This window comes from Sinohyriopsis cumingii, chromosome 18 (assembly GCF_028554795.1).
Source record: "Sinohyriopsis cumingii isolate HCF-2022 chromosome 18, ASM2855479v2, whole genome shotgun sequence".
Taxonomy (NCBI): Eukaryota; Metazoa; Mollusca; class Bivalvia; order Unionida; family Unionidae; genus Sinohyriopsis; species Sinohyriopsis cumingii.
In genome coordinates this window covers 68,122,990-68,148,583 of record NC_142978.1, presented here as the reverse complement: position 1 = coordinate 68,148,583, position 25,594 = coordinate 68,122,990, and the positions used below count along the sequence as shown (strand labels likewise).

At 35.1% G+C, this 25,594-nt stretch overlaps 2 non-coding genes across 2 annotated transcripts; both read right to left on the bottom strand.

Moving 5' to 3' along the window:
* Positions 1–2,646: 2,646 nt before the first annotated feature.
* On the bottom strand, positions 2,647–2,762 carry LOC149776891 (U5 spliceosomal RNA). Its single transcript, XR_016416425.1, has one exon. It is a non-coding gene; the product is annotated as a U5 spliceosomal RNA (small nuclear RNA).
* A 6,159-nt stretch (positions 2,763–8,921) lies between these two features.
* Positions 8,922–9,037, bottom strand: LOC149776890 (U5 spliceosomal RNA). The gene has a single exon (XR_016416424.1). It is a non-coding gene; the product is annotated as a U5 spliceosomal RNA (small nuclear RNA).
* Positions 9,038–25,594: the final 16,557 nt, after the last annotated feature.

Here is a 25,594-nt window from a genome sequence, read left to right as displayed (position 1 = left end):
TAAAGTTCGGATGGGACCACTACCATGTTGTATAGCAAAAATGCATTCCATTTCAATGTCAATAACTACAAAAGGTGACAATGGGATAGGAAAATACAGTTTCTAGGGAGGCTCTACCTTACTGAAAAATGGTGTTATTCTCTCTCATGAAGACCTAAGCCATGTCTTTGTGGTGCTATATATCAGTGTGGTGATATGAACTAATCATGGTCACTTATGACAGTACACTTCACATGTCCTTATGAAACCTTGCTATCACCACCGGACTACTGGAGAGCTTCCAAACTGATCCAACTCTAACATTTTGTTCCAGATACAATGTTAGACCTGAAAAGATATAACATGTCTCACTTGATTCTAGAAAACAGTAAGATGTAGGTAAATGAATTTAAAATGTGTTCGATATGGTGATTTCAAAATAACATTAAGGTTGCAAGCATGGGAAAAATATTAAACATGACAGACTGACACTCAAAAAGGTGAAGCGATGACCATGTATTAAAGTGATAAATTTATCCTAAAAATATATGGGGTTTCTAGAAGCATATTTAGCCATTTACAGGTTAAATAGCAAATCAGGTAGACTATGTATCATACAGTTTAAGGCAATGTTGGGGCTGTGAGGTTTGATGATTGGTGCAAACATTAGTACATACCAGTATACAGGAAAGTCAAGCGACAATGTAATAAATTAAAATATATGACTATAAGCGATCTTATTCATGAGGGAAATAACAATTTTGGATATTGCAGATGAATACAGCAAAATGTGGCCACACAGATCAACTATAGATACCAATAAATCCTATATCGTCAACTAAATGTGAAATTCTGATCCCCAAAACGTGAAAACCAGGATGGACATTTACATATGTGGGACATATACAATGTACTTCTTAAGATCAAATGTGCAAACAAAATTCAAATGATCTGTTTCAACATTTATCATTAAGAGTGTTGGTTACCAATTATTAAACTCAATGATTCAATGGAATCAGATATCAGCTGATGCTACAATACTGCACACTGTCATAGTACTAAATTGAAATATGTTATCATACATAGGCCTACTCATGATGAAAATAACATTTTGGGATATTTTCAGCGCACACAGCCAGAAATGGGCCTTACAGATTCACTATATGTACAATGTCAGCCTATATGATGTACTGAATGTGAACGTTTGATCCCAAACATTCTAAAATATATGAATATTTGTTCATGTGGGATATGTAGCTATCGCAAAATCAGTTGTACAAAGTTGAATTCAAATAATCTGTTTGAATATTTCTTATGCAATCTTTAGAGTGTCAGTTAACAAATATTATTAGTAATTAATAATGCATAAAGCAAGATGGATCATCAGCATTCCCATAACATCATATAGGCCACAATGCTGCACTACACCAATCAATATCGTAACCAAACTGAACAATACAATGGAATGCATTTTGTGTTCAGCTTATATTATTTTGCTGTTTTCTTACATCCAAGGGTAATATACATGGGGAAAGTATATTTTATCCCTTTGAATTGTATTTCATTCTGGGACAGTTTAAAATGATTTAGTAGAGAACTTGACTAGGTTCTAGTATAAAGTTTTCATCTCTGTCCTCTCACTAAATACCCTATAACTATGTTTGTAAAAAATTACTGAAGGCCATACAAGCAGATATGTGTTACTCAGGAAGTGACCCCATGATAAACTCATAAATTAACTGCTTGGACCCCTAATAAATACTTTGAATGACCAATACAAACTGGAATTTTGTCTTCGTGTATTTTAAATGATGGTCTCATTTTGACTTACAAAGATATTTTCTCTGACAAAATTTGACAAATATCCAACATTGGAACTTATATATGGTGTAGGAATATTTACATGCTGATATCATTTAATATCATTTCAACAAATATTATATATTTTGGAGTAAATGTTTTAATTTTTTATACTTCTTTTTAAATTTCATTTAAATTTTTCAAAATAAAACTTAACTTTTTATTTCTAATTTCATTCTACTGTTTTTCAAAGTCAATATACATAACATATTGAAATTTCATGTGTCGTTCATTAATAATAAAGATTTAATACCAGTTTAATCTTTACTCAAATACTGCACTGACAGGACATAGCACAATTAATTTTGTTATATGTTCTCTACATTTGGTTCTCGAGGCTGACATTTCCACTGTGTGACAATCAGTACAAATCATATGTTAATCTAAAAATACCTTCACGGTGAAGTTCTTGCCAAAGGTTTTTTTGAGAGGCTGGACTGTCAACAGAGCAGTATGTAAACAGAACACATATTTCACTTCCGGATCATCACCATGGCCTTATTACTGACTATGCACTATCGCCAAAATACACATGGAAAACCACACCTGAGCTCATATTCTCAAGAATAAACAATGACCTTTAAATCCCTATCAAAATCGCATAAATATAACTCTTCTATCACCATGACAATGAGAGAGGAATAAATGTTCTAACAATAGACTAGAACTACCTTTGTGAGTACCGAACTGGAAGTACTGAGACCTGATTATATAATCATCGGTTACTATCTTCCATTTGGATCTGGTTAGAAGAAAAGAGAACAAAATGCTAAATTTGAACAAGAGGTTTACTTTAATTGAATTGGTACCTCACCAAAGTGAGGCTTCAAAGAATGGTCTATAGACTCATTAAATGTTCCTCTCCACGGTAATCTTTAGTAAAAGGCGAAAGATTAATACGATGTGAAGAGAAACCAGAGTAATCATTATACTTTCACGCTTTATTTTGAAGAGAAATAGTTTGAACTTTCCAAATGCTTTTGTAAAGACGATAGTGGAATGGTTATGTCTACAAAGATCCAAAAGGGTCATAGTTTTCAATATACAGTGTCATTTTGCTATTGGCTATTTTGAATTTCAGTGAAACCCATTTATTTTCTTTATACTGGTAGAAAGGATACTAATTAATATTTCTATATTTCTTGTCGTGGAAAAGGCAGGGGGAGTTAATTTGACAGTGAAAGGGATGTAATCCACATTCGTTAGATGTTCGAGTTATCGAGATGGATTATAACTACCTATTTATACATCAGGAAAAGATTACTAATTTGGAAAAAAATAACAGGTGTTTTATTCATATAGGAAATCAAAATTTACTTGAAGAAAAAAAATTCCATTTTAGATTAATGCAACGTGTGGATGTTTCAGATGTTTGGGATATCATCTGTCTTCTCCGAGGAGAGCAATGTAGACCTTAAACCTGGCATATGTACTAGCAAACTAGGGTATGTTATACCAAGCTTAGACCATTAACTGTCTTTATTGCGTTTGGTACAATTCCAATAGGTGGTCCACACATGGTTAAGTAAAGATTCAGACATGTTTAGGCTGCCGTTAATGAAATTGAGTCGCAATTATTACTTCCGGATCAGTACCCACAAAAGTAGTCCCAGTCTATATTTAGAGCATTGTTTCCTCTCTCGTTTCGGTAGTGGTACGCAGCTTAGATTTCGGCTTTTGAGGTATAGATTTCAGGAAAATTAAATTGAAAACTCTTTGTAAAATGAGCATCAATGAGTTTCTCTTCCTACTGCTAAAACTGTTAGATCCAACTCGCAAAAAAGGCGCATAACATATTCCCATGTTGTTGTTGTGGGAATAACGCCATTTTTCAGCACGTGATAGGCTATACATGGCGGCCAGTATAAATAGTGGCATAAGAAACTGGAGAAAACCTCGGGAAGAGCCACCGACTCACGAGAGGCTAATGGCAACCTTTCTCATATACACACATAGACCGACCCCGAGACCCGAACCACGTGGATCGAGATGAGATGGCAGTGATTGGTAAAGTCGAGCGCTTTAGAACACTCGGCCATCCGGGTTCCCGTTTAATTCCATGTAGTTTAAAATTAGCATTTAAAACCTTAATACTTACGTGTAAATTCTTCATTTCTTTTAAGGTATGTCACCTGCTGTGATACATCGCCAGCATTGAAAATTATTTTCTGTCGGAAACGTGTCATGCCGTTTTCATAGATTTGTATGTTTTGAGTTTAAATGAATGCAGCCGGTGTTACTATCCATCAAAAATAATAGTAATACAAAGTTTATGTAAGTAACAACTCAGATTTCGTTAGAGATTTTCAATCACAAATACATAAAAGTAGCTAGAAATACGAGGCCTCCAAAGTTGTATATTAAAACTTGCTGGTACTCTGTGACATGTGAATGGTTTTAAGATTGTTCTTTTTGAATTATTTTTAGGCAGCCATAGTCAAAAAAATTTCCTTAATGTTATTTCGTCTGTTTTGCTTTAATTTGGTTTCGTTAGATGCCTCAAGGAGCAAATCTGAGCAGCTTTGATCATTAATGAAATTGTAAAGCCGATGTAATAAGCCTTTCCCAAAGAATTTATTAATTTCTTAGAATTAGTTCGAAGATGAAAAATACCATGGCACATGCTCATAGGTAGAGAAAAAAATAATGAACAGATCACAGCAAACAAACAAAAAACCCCAACCATGTTGCCACTTTCACATGGACGTAAGCTTATGGTGCTTTAGGTTCGTTGATATTAGACACACACACACACACACACACACACACACACACACACACACACACACACACACACACACACTGTTTGCTCATATTCAGCGTGATGTTGTGAGTTTGACGCCATTTTCCAACAATAACAAGAAAAAAACAACTTGCATCTTTCAAATGCAATTAATATTACAGTACCTTCGGTTCTTTGATTTTCAGTCAAAACACACACACACACACACACACACACACACATACACTCGTGCATGTATATACACAGGGCGTTTTTACTGCAGACGAGTTTCAAATATACACTTAACAGATCTTAATTTCCAAAACTTTGATACATCTAGTCCACAATCGTTAGATCACGCCTCTTTTTATTAGCGGATTGATTATTCAGATTGGTTTTACTGGGTTTAATGCCATTTTGCAGCACATGATTGGTATATATATGAACGCTAAATTGATACACTTTGGATGACCATATGCAAATATAATACTTGTACATACATTTGCATACATATTCCACGCAAACTAGACCAGCAAGTAGATCATCGCTTCTTTTGTTTTTTTCTGACACTACCGGTAATGTCAGGGGAGAAAAAAGAAGAAAAGGCGGAGATCTACTTGTTGGTCTAAAAAGCAAACGTGCATCTACATACATGTATTTGAATAAGATCACATCAAATGCTAAATTCATAAACATAAGATAATGTTACTTACTTCCAAACACACATGCATACCATATACATGTGAGATAAAGAGGACAAAATAGAAGGTATGATGCGAGAAAGTGACGTGATAACTAACATACTTCTGGTCCAGTAATATTCAGGGAACATAATATTCCTGATAAACTCCATTTGTCAATAAATCGAACAAGGTCAGATCCATAAGGACATAGAACACAATTAATTTTACTCTATGTTCTCTACATTTGTTTCTCAATACTTCTTAAATCCCTAAAAAATGCATAAATATAACTCTTCTGTCACCACCAAAATGAGAGGAAGAAATATTCTAAAAATAGACTTGAACTACATCTATTGGTACTGAACTGGATGTACTAATTGTGACCTGATTCCTGACAGGCCCAATTTGTTATGGCCAATTTTAGTCAAACTTTTATATTTGCATGCCACACCTATTTCAATTTTATACATGAAGTCTTTTTGAATTTTATTACAAACAAGACACGTGACACCTTTCAGAAAGTGTGTAGTGCTGGTGTTCCACAGGGTGCAAGTTTTGGTCCAAGTGCTCTTGAGAAACCAAAACTTAATTTGCTATATCTTCCTTAATTATAAGAATTTTTCAATGCAATGAAAACCTGAATGTACAAGGCCTCTCTGAGAATATGTTTACAATTTGAAATTATTGATAAAGGAAATTTAAATAAACATTTAAATTTTAAAAACTACATTTTATTGAAAATATAAATTTTCCTACAAGTTTTAAAATTCAGTTTGACAAATTTTAGACAGCAAAGTTGACTAATACATGGTATTTAAAACAAATGGTAGCTTAAGTCTGTACAAGTGATATCATTTTTCCCAGGGTTAGTGAAGCAACACAGCTCATAGTGATTTTGGCAGCAAACCGCAATATGCCTGTCCAGATGCATATAGGTGTAGACACTAAAGAAACAGTGACAGGTGCTATGTTCCACATATTGTGTCAGGTACGTAGGCAGTTGTTTGTATAAGTAATAGCGCACTCAGATTTAAAGTTCGGATGGGACCACTACCATGTTGTATAGCAAAAATGCATTCCATTTCAATGTCAATAACTACAAAAGGTGACAATGGGATAGGAAAATACAGTTTCTAGGGAGGCTCTACCTTACTGAAAAATGGTGTTATTCTCTCTCATGAAGACCTAAGCCATGTCTTTGTGGTGCTATATATCAGTGTGGTGATATGAACTAATCATGGTCACTTATGACAGTACACTTCACATGTCCTTATGAAACCTTGCTATCACCACCGGACTACTGGAGAGCTTCCAAACTGATCCAACTCTAACATTTTGTTCCAGATACAATGTTAGACCTGAAAAGATATAACATGTCTCACTTGATTCTAGAAAACAGTAAGATGTAGGTAAATGAATTTAAAATGTGTTCGATATGGTGATTTCAAAATAACATTAAGGTTGCAAGCATGGGAAAAATATTAAACATGACAGACTGACACTCAAAAAGGTGAAGCGATGACCATGTATTAAAGTGATAAATTTATCCTAAAAATATATGGGGTTTCTAGAAGCATATTTAGCCATTTACAGGTTAAATAGCAAATCAGGTAGACTATGTATCATACAGTTTAAGGCAATGTTGGGGCTGTGAGGTTTGATGATTGGTGCAAACATTAGTACATACCAGTATACAGGAAAGTCAAGCGACAATGTAATAAATTAAAATATATGACTATAAGCGATCTTATTCATGAGGGAAATAACAATTTTGGATATTGCAGATGAATACAGCAAAATGTGGCCACACAGATCAACTATAGATACCAATAAATCCTATATCGTCAACTAAATGTGAAATTCTGATCCCCAAAACGTGAAAACCAGGATGGACATTTACATATGTGGGACATATACAATGTACTTCTTAAGATCAAATGTGCAAACAAAATTCAAATGATCTGTTTCAACATTTATCATTAAGAGTGTTGGTTACCAATTATTAAACTCAATGATTCAATGGAATCAGATATCAGCTGATGCTACAATACTGCACACTGTCATAGTACTAAATTGAAATATGTTATCATACATAGGCCTACTCATGATGAAAATAACATTTTGGGATATTTTCAGCGCACACAGCCAGAAATGGGCCTTACAGATTCACTATATGTACAATGTCAGCCTATATGATGTACTGAATGTGAACGTTTGATCCCAAACATTCTAAAATATATGAATATTTGTTCATGTGGGATATGTAGCTATCGCAAAATCAGTTGTACAAAGTTGAATTCAAATAATCTGTTTGAATATTTCTTATGCAATCTTTAGAGTGTCAGTTAACAAATATTATTAGTAATTAATAATGCATAAAGCAAGATGGATCATCAGCATTCCCATAACATCATATAGGCCACAATGCTGCACTACACCAATCAATATCGTAACCAAACTGAACAATACAATGGAATGCATTTTGTGTTCAGCTTATATTATTTTGCTGTTTTCTTACATCCAAGGGTAATATACATGGGGAAAGTATATTTTATCCCTTTGAATTGTATTTCATTCTGGGACAGTTTAAAATGATTTAGTAGAGAACTTGACTAGGTTCTAGTATAAAGTTTTCATCTCTGTCCTCTCACTAAATACCCTATAACTATGTTTGTAAAAAATTACTGAAGGCCATACAAGCAGATATGTGTTACTCAGGAAGTGACCCCATGATAAACTCATAAATTAACTGCTTGGACCCCTAATAAATACTTTGAATGACCAATACAAACTGGAATTTTGTCTTCGTGTATTTTAAATGATGGTCTCATTTTGACTTACAAAGATATTTTCTCTGACAAAATTTGACAAATATCCAACATTGGAACTTATATATGGTGTAGGAATATTTACATGCTGATATCATTTAATATCATTTCAACAAATATTATATATTTTGGAGTAAATGTTTTAATTTTTTATACTTCTTTTTAAATTTCATTTAAATTTTTCAAAATAAAACTTAACTTTTTATTTCTAATTTCATTCTACTGTTTTTCAAAGTCAATATACATAACATATTGAAATTTCATGTGTCGTTCATTAATAATAAAGATTTAATACCAGTTTAATCTTTACTCAAATACTGCACTGACAGGACATAGCACAATTAATTTTGTTATATGTTCTCTACATTTGGTTCTCGAGGCTGACATTTCCACTGTGTGACAATCAGTACAAATCATATGTTAATCTAAAAATACCTTCACGGTGAAGTTCTTGCCAAAGGTTTTTTTGAGAGGCTGGACTGTCAACAGAGCAGTATGTAAACAGAACACATATTTCACTTCCGGATCATCACCATGGCCTTATTACTGACTATGCACTATCGCCAAAATACACATGGAAAACCACACCTGAGCTCATATTCTCAAGAATAAACAATGACCTTTAAATCCCTATCAAAATCGCATAAATATAACTCTTCTATCACCATGACAATGAGAGAGGAATAAATGTTCTAACAATAGACTAGAACTACCTTTGTGAGTACCGAACTGGAAGTACTGAGACCTGATTATATAATCATCGGTTACTATCTTCCATTTGGATCTGGTTAGAAGAAAAGAGAACAAAATGCTAAATTTGAACAAGAGGTTTACTTTAATTGAATTGGTACCTCACCAAAGTGAGGCTTCAAAGAATGGTCTATAGACTCATTAAATGTTCCTCTCCACGGTAATCTTTAGTAAAAGGCGAAAGATTAATACGATGTGAAGAGAAACCAGAGTAATCATTATACTTTCACGCTTTATTTTGAAGAGAAATAGTTTGAACTTTCCAAATGCTTTTGTAAAGACGATAGTGGAATGGTTATGTCTACAAAGATCCAAAAGGGTCATAGTTTTCAATATACAGTGTCATTTTGCTATTGGCTGTTTTGAATTTCAGTGAAACCCATTTATTTTCTTTATACTGGTAGAAAGGATACTAATTAATATTTCTATATTTCTTGTCGTGGAAAAGGCAGGGGGAGTTAATTTGACAGTGAAAGGGATGTAATCCACATTCGTTAGATGTTCGAGTTATCGAGATGGATTATAACTACCTATTTATACATCAGGAAAAGATTACTAATTTGGAAAAAAATAACAGGTGTTTTATTCATATAGGAAATCAAAATTTACTTGAAGAAAAAAAATTCCATTTTAGATTAATGCAACGTGTGGATGTTTCAGATGTTTGGGATATCATCTGTCTTCTCCGAGGAGAGCAATGTAGACCTTAAACCTGGCATATGTACTAGCAAACTAGGGTATGTTATACCAAGCTTAGACCATTAACTGTCTTTATTGCGTTTGGTACAATTCCAATAGGTGGTCCACACATGGTTAAGTAAAGATTCAGACATGTTTAGGCTGCCGTTAATGAAATTGAGTCGCAATTATTACTTCCGGATCAGTACCCACAAAAGTAGTCCCAGTCTATATTTAGAGCATTGTTTCCTCTCTCGTTTCGGTAGTGGTACGCAGCTTAGATTTCGGCTTTTGAGGTATAGATTTCAGGAAAATTAAATTGAAAACTCTTTGTAAAATGAGCATCAATGAGTTTCTCTTCCTACTGCTAAAACTGTTAGATCCAACTCGCAAAAAAGGCGCATAACATATTCCCATGTTGTTGTTGTGGGAATAACGCCATTTTTCAGCACGTGATAGGCTATACATGGCGGCCAGTATAAATAGTGGCATAAGAAACTGGAGAAAACCTCGGGAAGAGCCACCGACTCACGAGAGGCTAATGGCAACCTTTCTCATATACACACATAGACCGACCCCGAGACCCGAACCACGTGGATCGAGATGAGATGGCAGTGATTGGTAAAGTCGAGCGCTTTAGAACACTCGGCCATCCGGGTTCCCGTTTAATTCCATGTAGTTTAAAATTAGCATTTAAAACCTTAATACTTACGTGTAAATTCTTCATTTCTTTTAAGGTATGTCACCTGCTGTGATACATCGCCAGCATTGAAAATTATTTTCTGTCGGAAACGTGTCATGCCGTTTTCATAGATTTGTATGTTTTGAGTTTAAATGAATGCAGCCGGTGTTACTATCCATCAAAAATAATAGTAATACAAAGTTTATGTAAGTAACAACTCAGATTTCGTTAGAGATTTTCAATCACAAATACATAAAAGTAGCTAGAAATACGAGGCCTCCAAAGTTGTATATTAAAACTTGCTGGTACTCTGTGACATGTGAATGGTTTTAAGATTGTTCTTTTTGAATTATTTTTAGGCAGCCATAGTCAAAAAAATTTCCTTAATGTTATTTCGTCTGTTTTGCTTTAATTTGGTTTCGTTAGATGCCTCAAGGAGCAAATCTGAGCAGCTTTGATCATTAATGAAATTGTAAAGCCGATGTAATAAGCCTTTCCCAAAGAATTTATTAATTTCTTAGAATTAGTTCGAAGATGAAAAATACCATGGCACATGCTCATAGGTAGAGAAAAAAATAATGAACAGATCACAGCAAACAAACAAAAAACCCCAACCATGTTGCCACTTTCACATGGACGTAAGCTTATGGTGCTTTAGGTTCGTTGATATTAGACACACACACACACACACACACACACACACACACACACACACACTGTTTACTCATATTCAGCGTGATGTTGTGAGTTTGACGCCATTTTCCAACAATAACAAGAAAAAAACAACTTGCATCTTTCAAATGCAATTAATATTACAGTACCTTCGGTTCTTTGATTTTCAGTCAAAACACACACACACACACACACACACACACACACACTCGTGCATGTATATACACAGGGCGTTTTTACTGCAGACGAGTTTCAAATATACACTTAACAGATCTTAATTTCCAAAACTTTGATACATCTAGTCCACAATCGTTAGATCACGCCTCTTTTTATTAGCGGATTGATTATTCAGATTGGTTTTACTGGGTTTAATGCCATTTTGCAGCACATGATTGGTATATATATGAACGCTAAATTGATACACTTTGGATGACCATATGCAAATATAATACTTGTACATACATTTGCATACATATTCCACGCAAACTAGACCAGCAAGTAGATCATCGCTTCTTTTGTTTTTTTCTGACACTACCGGTAATGTCAGGGGAGAAAAAAGAAGAAAAGGCGGAGATCTACTTGTTGGTCTAAAAAGCAAACGTGCATCTACATACATGTATTTGAATAAGATCACATCAAATGCTAAATTCATAAACATAAGATAATGTTACTTACTTCCAAACACACATGCATACCATATACATGTGAGATAAAGAGGACAAAATAGAAGGTATGATGCGAGAAAGTGACGTGATAACTAACATACTTCTGGTCCAGTAATATTCAGGGAACATAATATTCCTGATAAACTCCATTTGTCAATAAATCGAACAAGGTCAGATCCATAAGGACATAGAACACAATTAATTTTACTCTATGTTCTCTACATTTGTTTCTCAATACTTCTTAAATCCCTAAAAAATGCATAAATATAACTCTTCTGTCACCACCAAAATGAGAGGAAGAAATATTCTAAAAATAGACTTGAACTACATCTATTGGTACTGAACTGGATGTACTAATTGTGACCTGATTCCTGACAGGCCCAATTTGTTATGGCCAATTTTAGTCAAACTTTTATATTTGCATGCCACACCTATTTCAATTTTATACATGAAGTCTTTTTGAATTTTATTACAAACAAGACACGTGACACCTTTCAGAAAGTGTGTAGTGCTGGTGTTCCACAGGGTGCAAATTTTGGTCCAAGTGCTCTTGAGAAACCAAAACTTAATTTGCTATATCTTCCTTAATTATAAGAATTTTTCAATGCAATGAAAACCTGAATGTACAAGGCCTCTCTGAGAATATGTTTACAATTTGAAATTATTGATAAAGGAAATTTAAATAAACATTTAAATTTTAAAAACTACATTTTATTGAAAATATAAATTTTCCTACAAGTTTTAAAATTCAGTTTGACAAATTTTAGACAGCAAAGTTGACTAATACATGGTATTTAAAACAAATGGTAGCTTAAGTCTGTACAAGTGATATCATTTTTCCCAGGGTTAGTGAAGCAACACAGCTCATAGTGATTTTGGCAGCAAACCGCAATATGCCTGTCCAGATGCATATAGGTGTAGACACTAAAGAAACAGTGACAGGTGCTATGTTCCACATATTGTGTCAGGTACGTAGGCAGTTGTTTGTATAAGTAATAGCGCACTCAGATTTAAAGTTCGGATGGGACCACTACCATGTTGTATAGCAAAAATGCATTCCATTTCAATGTCAATAACTACAAAAGGTGACAATGGGATAGGAAAATACAGTTTCTAGGGAGGCTCTACCTTACTGAAAAATGGTGTTATTCTCTCTCATGAAGACCTAAGCCATGTCTTTGTGGTGCTATATATCAGTGTGGTGATATGAACTAATCATGGTCACTTATGACAGTACACTTCACATGTCCTTATGAAACCTTGCTATCACCACCGGACTACTGGAGAGCTTCCAAACTGATCCAACTCTAACATTTTGTTCCAGATACAATGTTAGACCTGAAAAGATATAACATGTCTCACTTGATTCTAGAAAACAGTAAGATGTAGGTAAATGAATTTAAAATGTGTTCGATATGGTGATTTCAAAATAACATTAAGGTTGCAAGCATGGGAAAAATATTAAACATGACAGACTGACACTCAAAAAGGTGAAGCGATGACCATGTATTAAAGTGATAAATTCATCCTAAAAATATATGGGGTTTCTAGAAGCATATTTAGCCATTTACAGGTTAAATAGCAAATCAGGTAGACTATGTATCATACAGTTTAAGGCAATGTTGGGGCTGTGAGGTTTGATGATTGGTGCAAACATTAGTACATACCAGTATACAGGAAAGTCAAGCGACAATGTAATAAATTAAAATATATGACTATAAGCGATCTTATTCATGAGGGAAATAACAATTTTGGATATTGCAGATGAATACAGCAAAATGTGGCCACACAGATCAACTATAGATACCAATAAATCCTATATCGTCAACTAAATGTGAAATTCTGATCCCCAAAACGTGAAAACCAGGATGGACATTTACATATGTGGGACATATACAATGTACTTCTTAAGATCAAATGTGCAAACAAAATTCAAATGATCTGTTTCAACATTTATCATTAAGAGTGTTGGTTACCAATTATTAAACTCAATGATTCAATGGAATCAGATATCAGCTGATGCTACAATACTGCACACTGTCATAGTACTAAATTGAAATATGTTATCATACATAGGCCTACTCATGATGAAAATAACATTTTGGGATATTTTCAGCGCACACAGCCAGAAATGGGCCTTACAGATTCACTATATGTACAATGTCAGCCTATATGATGTACTGAATGTGAACGTTTGATCCCAAACATTCTAAAATATATGAATATTTGTTCATGTGGGATATGTAGCTATCGCAAAATCAGTTGTACAAAGTTGAATTCAAATAATCTGTTTGAATATTTCTTATGCAATCTTTAGAGTGTCAGTTAACAAATATTATTAGTAATTAATAATGCATAAAGCAAGATGGATCATCAGCATTCCCATAACATCATATAGGCCACAATGCTGCACTACACCAATCAATATCGTAACCAAACTGAACAATACAATGGAATGCATTTTGTGTTCAGCTTATATTATTTTGCTGTTTTCTTACATCCAAGGGTAATATACATGGGGAAAGTATATTTTATCCCTTTGAATTGTATTTCATTCTGGGACAGTTTAAAATGATTTAGTAGAGAACTTGACTAGGTTCTAGTATAAAGTTTTCATCTCTGTCCTCTCACTAAATACCCTATAACTATGTTTGTAAAAAATTACTGAAGGCCATACAAGCAGATATGTGTTACTCAGGAAGTGACCCCATGATAAACTCATAAATTAACTGCTTGGACCCCTAATAAATACTTTGAATGACCAATACAAACTGGAATTTTGTCTTCGTGTATTTTAAATGATGGTCTCATTTTGACTTACAAAGATATTTTCTCTGACAAAATTTGACAAATATCCAACATTGGAACTTATATATGGTGTAGGAATATTTACATGCTGATATCATTTAATATCATTTCAACAAATATTATATATTTTGGAGTAAATGTTTTAATTTTTTATACTTCTTTTTAAATTTCATTTAAATTTTTCAAAATAAAACTTAACTTTTTATTTCTAATTTCATTCTACTGTTTTTCAAAGTCAATATACATAACATATTGAAATTTCATGTGTCGTTCATTAATAATAAAGATTTAATACCAGTTTAATCTTTACTCAAATACTGCACTGACAGGACATAGCACAATTAATTTTGTTATATGTTCTCTACATTTGGTTCTCGAGGCTGACATTTCCACTGTGTGACAATCAGTACAAATCATATGTTAATCTAAAAATACCTTCACGGTGAAGTTCTTGCCAAAGGTTTTTTTGAGAGGCTGGACTGTCAACAGAGCAGTATGTAAACAGAACACATATTTCACTTCCGGATCATCACCATGGCCTTATTACTGACTATGCACTATCGCCAAAATACACATGGAAAACCACACCTGAGCTCATATTCTCAAGAATAAACAATGACCTTTAAATCCCTATCAAAATCGCATAAATATAACTCTTCTATCACCATGACAATGAGAGAGGAATAAATGTTCTAACAATAGACTAGAACTACCTTTGTGAGTACCGAACTGGAAGTACTGAGACCTGATTATATAATCATCGGTTACTATCTTCCATTTGGATCTGGTTAGAAGAAAAGAGAACAAAATGCTAAATTTGAACAAGAGGTTTACTTTAATTGAATTGGTACCTCACCAAAGTGAGGCTTCAAAGAATGGTCTATAGACTCATTAAATGTTCCTCTCCACGGTAATCTTTAGTAACTTATGTTGGCACCCCATGACTCCGTTCCAGCAGATGCTGTTAAAGAGTTGGAGGTGTCACCCTGTTTTTCGTTTCTAAAAGTCATAGTTTGTGATTTATGTATCCCCTGTCCTCCCATATGTAGATTCCATATGTGATATTGCTTTTTTTATTCATTTTGTTTTATATAAAAGTTTTTATTTTATTTTTTTTTTTAATTATATTTGTATATTTTTTTATTTTCTTTTTTTTTCTTTTTTTTTGTTTGTTTTTGTTTTTTGTTTATTTATTTATCTCTTTTTTCGTCAGGGTTGATCTTTGTTTCGTTTCGCCATATATCTCGAGTTGTTCCTGCATGCGGGTTCTGAGTTGTACTCCGTTCCCACTCGGTAGGCAGGTCGGTTTCCATTCTCAGGTCAATACTTGCAAACACTAGTGCTCGTGATTGTTTTCTTGCCTTGAACCCGACATGCATGAAACTTAGGATCGTACTCGTTTTCCCTTTACGAAAGTTCAGGGTAAAAGTTTCCGTTCCCATCCCCATTTCGTTATCGTTATTATTTTTGAGTGACTTGCCATAGTCATTAAAGTCCGGTGTGGTGCTGTTTGTGTGTGTTGTGTTGTAACTGCATTTGATTTTGTGTATAGACTGGCAATATCTAGATCATATCTTAAGAGTTTTGGGTTAACTATCTAGTTTTCAGTAGTGGCACGGTAGACTTGGTTTTAGTCCCTGTGGTGTAGGTCTATCTGTACTTGGAGAAATTGTTTGATTGATATCCCGGCTGGGGTGTAATTAATCATTGGTAGTCATTGTTCCAAGATTCGTGTGAACATCAGCTAGAAAGGATTTTACTGGGATAGTTTGGATTCAGGTTCATTATATGATGTATTGTTTAGGAGGTTACTCATATTTAGTTATAATTTCTTCCTTTTTTTTTTTTGTTTTCTTATATATAAAAATGAAAATAGATGTATTCTTTTAAAAAATTGGACTTTTTAGTTTTGTTTTATTTTTATTTTGTGTGGTTTTGTGTGTTTGTGTATGCATGTACGCAGTTTACTTTGTTGTTGTGCATACTTATCTGCTTATTGTTGGGTTCCTATAGATAGAAATTATGTGTGTGGGCTGGTTAGGTTATTGTATTGTTGTTTTCGGTGGGATTTTGTACAGACAGGACCTTCATGGACTCTATTTAGACAGTCTCTTTCCTCGACTTTATCCAGCAGGCCATATCTGTTTAGCGAGCGTTGCATATTCTGGTGGGTCTTTGTTTATTTTGTGTTTAGGGGGGAGGGGTTATCAGTTACAGATGTGTTGACTGAGATTCCCTTGGGATAAACTCTTGAAGAGAGTTAATTCTCTAGCCCTCACATCTGTTTCTGTTATATGCCTATAGCTATATTCGCTAGTCGGGATGAAATAGTTGTTTTTGTAGTATGGCCAGGTTTACCGTACATGTATAGGTGGAGGGATTGGATCTGCACAAAATAAGACAGTCACAGCGGGAGATGGTGGGGTTCCATTGAGATAAACTCCTTATTAGGGTTTTTGCCTACCGCCTCCTCTGTGTACTGTTTCTGTGTTGTTTAATTTCGTAATTGGTTGATAAATGGTTTTGGTGGTGAATTTTATATATAATGGTAGACAGTCCTGATTATGGTTAGTTTGTGATCGCAGGATGGGGTTTTGGGTTTCCGTTGGGATAAACTCTTTAATAGAGTTATGCCCGCTGCCCCTTCTGCCTACTGTTTTAAGGTATGCGTGTGTGTATGTGTCAGTTCTTTGTACATGTTGGATGTTATTCGGATGGCTTGGTAGTCCATATTTTATCGTTTCTAATTTGCACGATATTATTTATGTATTGAATTATCCCATCATATAAGTTTTTATCCTCTATGTTGTCCGTGTATAATAAATGTTTTGTCTGGAAATTCCCTATTGAATTTTTTATTTCCTGTTTAATGGCATCCCTTTGTGTTTTTGTATTTGGACAATATAAAATTAGATGTCGTTTGCTATCGTATTGAGTGTTGCATAAGATACATTGTGGTATGGATGGGACGATTTTCCTAAAGAAGGCTTTTTCTCCTGTCCACCATGCATCGTGTAGGTATAGATATAATCTTGTTTGAGTGTTGGTGTTTTTTATTTTACCCCATTTCTCCCAGATTGGTTTCCAGTTTAGGTCTGGGTGTAGATGTTCTATTTGTGTTTTGTGTTGGTTTGTATAAATGTTATGTAAGTATCCGTATGTTTTTTCTTCCTGTAAGCTCCATATTTCTTTGTTAATTCTGTATTCTATGATTGTGTTTTTTATTTTATATGCGATGTTTGGGGGTTTGAGTTTCTTTGTTAGTTTGTTATTTTTATATATTTCTGGGAAATTATTTAAGATATATCCAAAGAAATAAACATATATGTTTTTCCATGGTCTTCCGTCCAGGTTTTGTAATTTTTGTATTCTGTTAATGATGTTTGCCGTTTGTTTGATAGCAAGAATAGGGATGTTAAGCCCCCCTTTCTTGTTTTCCCTTTGCAGTGTCTGTTTACTTAGTTTGTGTATTTTCCCATTCCATATGAACTGGTATATTACCTTTTCGAATTTCCTAATGTACTGCATATCAAAGTCTATAACACTAAACTCATACCATATGTTACTAAAAAGGTATGTTTTAGCTATGTGGGCTCTGTCGATAAGGTTAAAATACAGCGAGCTCCACAAAAGTAATTGTCTTTTTAGTTTGTTTAGTACATTTAGGTAGTTTAAGTGTTTCGCGTTTTTTCCAAAAATAATGCCGAGTGTTTTAACGTGTTTCTTTATTTTGTCAGGTGGTAAACCTGCATAGTTTCCACGCCAGTTCCCGAGTAACAAGATTTCGGTTTTCCCATCGTTTATCTGGGATCCGGATGCTTTTCCATAGTTGTAGTATTCTTGCATTAGATGTTTATATGAGGTTGTGTCTTTTATAAAATTGGTACAGTCATCCGCGTGCTGTAGCATCTTTATTTCTTCTTTTAGGTTAGGAATATGTATCCCTCTGATGTTTTCATTGCTCTGTATTTTGATTCTTAGCGCTTCGATGCCCATTACATAGAGTAACATGGATAAAGGGCATCCCTGTCTCACCGATCTCTCTATCGGGAATTTGTTTGTAATCGCGCCATTAGTTTGTACTACTGCTGATATGTTGTTATACAGGATTTCTATCCACTCTATATAAATCGGTCCAAAATTAAAACGCTTTAGGATTTCAGTTATGTAATTTTTTTCAACCCTATCGAAAGCCTTTTCTTGATCTATTAGGATCATCGCTCCGGTATCCTTTTGGCTCTCAATAAAGTCTATAATGGTTTTGATTGATAAGGTGTTGTCTAGAATATTTTTGTCATCACCTCCGCATGTTTGATTTATATTGATTATATCGTTAAGTGTAGTGGTGGTTCTACTGGCCAGTATTTTACTTAGTACTTTATAATCTGTGTTTAGTAGAGTGATTGGTCGCCAATTTGTTAATTCATTGGCATTCCCTTTGTTTTTGTAAATTAGCGTGATTAGTCCTTGTTTCATGCTTGGGGACATTTCTTTTTGTTTGAAAATTTCCTTGAAGATCTTACATAATAATGGTGCTAGTAGTTTTTGGAAAGTCTTATAGAATTCAGCGGTTAGGCCGTCTAATCCCGGGGATTTATCCTTGTTTAGTTGGTTGATTGCGTTTATTATTTCTTGTTCCGTGATGGGGTTTTCGCATAGGTCTGTATTCTCCTGGCTTAGTTTCGGAAAGTTTACATTTTCCATGTAATGTGTTATATTGGATGTTGGTATTTTTTGTGATTGGTATAGATTTGCATAAAATTGATGTATATAGTCTAGTATTTCTGTTTTATGTTTTAGGACTTTTTCTCCTTCTTTTAATTCTGTGATGCTTCGTTCCAAACCTTTTCTAATCTCCTCTTTCCTATATAGGTGCCTCCCTTCTTTGTAAATGTAGTGGAATTTACCAGCTCTGAGTCTATTTCCTATTTCTTCTTTTTCTTTCAGTGTATGTAGGACGCTTTTTGCCGTTTGTATATCTTTGTTTGTGGATTCAGGGTGGTGGATAATATAATGACATTCCCTCTCAATGTACACTTTGTTTTTTGCTATGGAGAGTGCATATGATTGGGAGATATTTTTAATATCCTTTTTTTTTTGTTCCCATTCTTCTATTATATTATTGCAGTGTATATCGTGGTTGGTCAAAATATGGGCAATTTCCTGCTGGTATGTTTCCAACTGTAGTAACTGATTGTTTAATTTCCATTGTCCCCTTCCCCACTTGTGTGGGTTTCGGGTTTTTATTACTACAGAAGTAGCATTATGGTCCGCTAGTTTAAAAGGGAGGATTTCAGAGTTTATTATATTTTCCTTGTTTTGGTCATCTACATATATTCTGTCTAGTCTCGAGGCTCCATCGTTTTTATAGTGATATGTAAATTGATTCCCTTTTGGATTTTTGAATCTGTATGAATCTGTTAGTGAGTGTTCCTCTATCAGGTTGGATACGGTGGGGGCAAGTTCTTTGTCAAATTCAGACATTCCTCCCTTCCGGTCCAGGTCTGATATAGTGCAGTTAAAATCTCCAGCTATCAACATGTGTTCGAGGTTGAATTCTCTTAGGTATTCTTGTAAGGTTTGGTAGTAGTGTCTCCTATGTGTTTTATTTCCTGGTGCATATATGTTAATTATGTGTATGCTGTTAATAAAAATGTGTAATACCCTACCTTTTAGTGTGTCGGGTATGTTGTAGTTTTTCCATTTATTATTTTTTATGTTCTTATTTAATATAACAGCTACCCCTGATCTTGGGTTAATTAGATCTTTTTGTACTATGAGTGTAGCATCCAAATTGTTTTCCAGGTATTGTATTACTTGAATGTTTATGTCGTGTATTTCCTGTAATAGGATAATGTGATAATTTCTTGCAAAATGTACGAGTTGTTTGGCTTTATCATGGTTTAGTCCATTACAATTTAGAGATAGAATGCGTATTTCTTGCTCCATTTCCATAGAAAAAGAATATAAGGGTTACTGAGGGTTTATTCTGCATTATGAGTTTTGGCAGTGGTTGTGTGTGGTGGCTTGTTAGCGGTTATGGCTTTTGGTTGGTGTTTTAGTTATTGTTTTGTATTTTGTTGGTGTAGTGTTTGGGTGATCCTTGTTTTTGGTGGTTGTTATATTTATGTGCTTGGTTGATAGTGCTGCTTCTTGTTGTTGGTGCTGCTTCTTGCTCTTGTGCGGGCATATGAGTTTTGCTGGTTGTTGCACGCTGATTTCGCGTGAGGCTGCTTTTGACGATTTTGGTGGGGTCTGATATAGGTTGTTTTCCTCTTTGTTGTTCCTTGTCATTGTTTTTTGGGGGCCTGGTTCCATTTAATTCGGATTGCTTGGTTTTCTGATTCTTTCTTTTCTTTCGTGGTTCTACAGTTTGGTAATCTGTTTCGGTTACACTTTCACTGCCCGACTCCGCCCGTTTACCATCGTGTTCGTCCTCCAGCGCCGCCTCCTCCTCACTCTGCATAGCCTCCTCCTCCTCCTTTTCTGGAGCTGCTGGGGGCTGGGGCTGCTCCATGCTGACAGCCTCCTGGTCCGGCTCATGATCAGAATCGCCACCATCGTCGGAGATGTGTCCGAACAGATCATCACTTCTTGACACCGCCGCCGCATATGTACCACGTCCGTTTGCCTCTCTGCAATCTCTCCTCACGTGGCCCTTTTTTCCGCAAGTGAGGCAGGGGCGTGTGACATTGCACCCTGGGTACCACGAGTGTACCACGAAACCATGTACCTTAAAAAACTCTGGCACCCTATCTACGTCTGCAGCATCAATCTGCACTATTCTCTTTCCAGTTCTCACTGTCGGGAACCCCCGCAATGTCTCCCACCTAACCTTACAAATTCCGACACCCAGTCTGGCTTCAACTCCCTCCTTAAACAAGTCCATAGGGAACTCATTTGGGTATCTGGTAATGTGTATCTCTATGAATTTTCTTTTTGTAAACCTAGTTATGGGTGGTGGTGTTGTGATCAGGACTGTCTTCCCTTTTATAGTAAACCTCTCAAAATTAATTATTTTGGTTTTGTTTTTAGGATAGATCAGCATAATCCCTCTTCCTATATTTGTGATAAAATCGATGTTTTCGAGGGTTACTCCCCTGGCGGCTAGTGCCCCGAGGATTTCGGGGGTTGCCGGTCTTTCCGCCGCATGGACTTGGGACAGATCTACCGCTTGGACATAGTCCCATCTTTCTGCGGTGAAAAGTCTGCCTTCTTCCGTTTCGGTGAAGGCGTGCTTGGGTAAGAATTGCTTACATACCTCTTCGCTGTTCATCTTGTATGAGTGAAACAGTATGCTTATTTGTACTGATATACGGTAAACGTTAGAATTTAATGTGTAGTGGTGATGTGTGTTGCGACAGGGTCCTTAAAGGGGCTGTGATATTTAAATGGCAATGTCGTGTAAGGAAGAATAAAGTGATAGATTAGAACGGACTCACCAAACGGTTCGGCTTCCCAGCTGAATTCCACTTGCTCCTGAATCACTGCTTACCTTCCTTTTGTATCCAGTGATGTGAAGAGAAACCAGGTAATCTTTAGTAAAAGGCGAAAGATTAATACGATGTGAAGAGAAACCAGAGTAATCATTATACTTTCACGCTTTATTTTGAAGAGAAATAGTTTGAACTTTCCAAATGCTTTTGTAAAGACGATAGTGGAATGGTTATGTCTACAAAGATCCAAAAGGGTCATAGTTTTCAATATACAGTGTCATTTTGCTATTGGCTATTTTGAATTTCAGTGAAACCCATTTATTTTCTTTATACTGGTAGAAAGGATACTAATTAATATTTCTATATTTCTTGTCGTGGAAAAGGCAGGGGGAGTTAATTTGACAGTGAAAGGGATGTAATCCACATTCGTTAGATGTTCGAGTTATCGAGATGGATTATAACTACCTATTTATACATCAGGAAAAGATTACTAATTTGGAAAAAAATAACAGGTGTTTTATTCATATAGGAAATCAAAATTTACTTGAAGAAAAAAAATTCCATTTTAGATTAATGCAACGTGTGGATGTTTCAGATGTTTGGGATATCATCTGTCTTCTCCGAGGAGAGCAATGTAGACCTTAAACCTGGCATATGTACTAGCAAACTAGGGTATGTTATACCAAGCTTAGACCATTAACTGTCTTTATTGCGTTTGGTACAATTCCAATAGGTGGTCCACACATGGTTAAGTAAAGATTCAGACATGTTTAGGCTGCCGTTAATGAAATTGAGTCGCAATTATTACTTCCGGATCAGTACCCACAAAAGTAGTCCCAGTCTATATTTAGAGCATTGTTTCCTCTCTCGTTTCGGTAGTGGTACGCAGCTTAGATTTCGGCTTTTGAGGTATAGATTTCAGGAAAATTAAATTGAAAACTCTTTGTAAAATGAGCATCAATGAGTTTCTCTTCCTACTGCTAAAACTGTTAGATCCAACTCGCAAAAAAGGCGCATAACATATTCCCATGTTGTTGTTGTGGGAATAACGCCATTTTTCAGCACGTGATAGGCTATACATGGCGGCCAGTATAAATAGTGGCATAAGAAACTGGAGAAAACCTCGGGAAGAGCCACCGACTCACGAGAGGCTAATGGCAACCTTTCTCATATACACACATAGACCGACCCCGAGACCCGAACCACGTGGATCGAGATGAGATGGCAGTGATTGGTAAAGTCGAGCGCTTTAGAACACTCGGCCATCCGGGTTCCCGTTTAATTCCATGTAGTTTAAAATTAGCATTTAAAACCTTAATACTTACGTGTAAATTCTTCATTTCTTTTAAGGTATGTCACCTGCTGTGATACATCGCCAGCATTGAAAATTATTTTCTGTCGGAAACGTGTCATGCCGTTTTCATAGATTTGTATGTTTTGAGTTTAAATGAATGCAGCCGGTGTTACTATCCATCAAAAATAATAGTAATACAAAGTTTATGTAAGTAACAACTCAGATTTCGTTAGAGATTTTCAATCACAAATACATAAAAGTAGCTAGAAATACGAGGCCTCCAAAGTTGTATATTAAAACTTGCTGGTACTCTGTGACATGTGAATGGTTTTAAGATTGTTCTTTTTGAATTATTTTTAGGCAGCCATAGTCAAAAAAATTTCCTTAATGTTATTTCGTCTGTTTTGCTTTAATTTGGTTTCGTTAGATGCCTCAAGGAGCAAATCTGAGCAGCTTTGATCATTAATGAAATTGTAAAGCCGATGTAATAAGCCTTTCCCAAAGAATTTATTAATTTCTTAGAATTAGTTCGAAGATGAAAAATACCATGGCACATGCTCATAGGTAGAGAAAAAAATAATGAACAGATCACAGCAAACAAACAAAAAACCCCAACCATGTTGCCACTTTCACATGGACGTAAGCTTATGGTGCTTTAGGTTCGTTGATATTAGACACACACACACACACACACACACACACACACACACACACTGTTTGCTCATATTCAGCGTGATGTTGTGAGTTTGACGCCATTTTCCAACAATAACAAGAAAAAAACAACTTGCATCTTTCAAATGCAATTAATATTACAGTACCTTCGGTTCTTTGATTTTCAGTCAAAACACACACACACACACACACACACACACACACATACACTCGTGCATGTATATACACAGGGCGTTTTTACTGCAGACGAGTTTCAAATATACACTTAACAGATCTTAATTTCCAAAACTTTGATACATCTAGTCCACAATCGTTAGATCACGCCTCTTTTTATTAGCGGATTGATTATTCAGATTGGTTTTACTGGGTTTAATGCCATTTTGCAGCACATGATTGGTATATATATGAACGCTAAATTGATACACTTTGGATGACCATATGCAAATATAATACTTGTACATACATTTGCATACATATTCCACGCAAACTAGACCAGCAAGTAGATCATCGCTTCTTTTGTTTTTTTCTGACACTACCGGTAATGTCAGGGGAGAAAAAAGAAGAAAAGGCGGAGATCTACTTGTTGGTCTAAAAAGCAAACGTGCATCTACATACATGTATTTGAATAAGATCACATCAAATGCTAAATTCATAAACATAAGATAATGTTACTTACTTCCAAACACACATGCATACCATATACATGTGAGATAAAGAGGACAAAATAGAAGGTATGATGCGAGAAAGTGACGTGATAACTAACATACTTCTGGTCCAGTAATATTCAGGGAACATAATATTCCTGATAAACTCCATTTGTCAATAAATCGAACAAGGTCAGATCCATAAGGACATAGAACACAATTAATTTTACTCTATGTTCTCTACATTTGTTTCTCAATACTTCTTAAATCCCTAAAAAATGCATAAATATAACTCTTCTGTCACCACCAAAATGAGAGGAAGAAATATTCTAAAAATAGACTTGAACTACATCTATTGGTACTGAACTGGATGTACTAATTGTGACCTGATTCCTGACAGGCCCAATTTGTTATGGCCAATTTTAGTCAAACTTTTATATTTGCATGCCACACCTATTTCAATTTTATACATGAAGTCTTTTTGAATTTTATTACAAACAAGACACGTGACACCTTTCAGAAAGTGTGTAGTGCTGGTGTTCCACAGGGTGCAAGTTTTGGTCCAAGTGCTCTTGAGAAACCAAAACTTAATTTGCTATATCTTCCTTAATTATAAGAATTTTTCAATGCAATGAAAACCTGAATGTACAAGGCCTCTCTGAGAATATGTTTACAATTTGAAATTATTGATAAAGGAAATTTAAATAAACATTTAAATTTTAAAAACTACATTTTATTGAAAATATAAATTTTCCTACAAGTTTTAAAATTCAGTTTGACAAATTTTAGACAGCAAAGTTGACTAATACATGGTATTTAAAACAAATGGTAGCTTAAGTCTGTACAAGTGATATCATTTTTCCCAGGGGTAGCGAAGCAACACAGCTCATAGTGATTTTGGCAGCAAACCGCAATATGCCTGTCCAGATGCATATAGGTGTAGACACTAAAGAAACAGTGACAGGTGCTATGTTCCACATATTGTGTCAGGTACGTAGGCAGTTGTTTGTATAAGTAATAGCGCACTCAGATTTAAAGTTCGGATGGGACCACTACCATGTTGTATAGCAAAAATGCATTCCATTTCAATGTCAATAACTACAAAAGGTGACAATGGGATAGGAAAATACAGTTTCTAGGGAGGCTCTACCTTACTGAAAAATGGTGTTATTCTCTCTCATGAAGACCTAAGCCATGTCTTTGTGGTGCTATATATCAGTG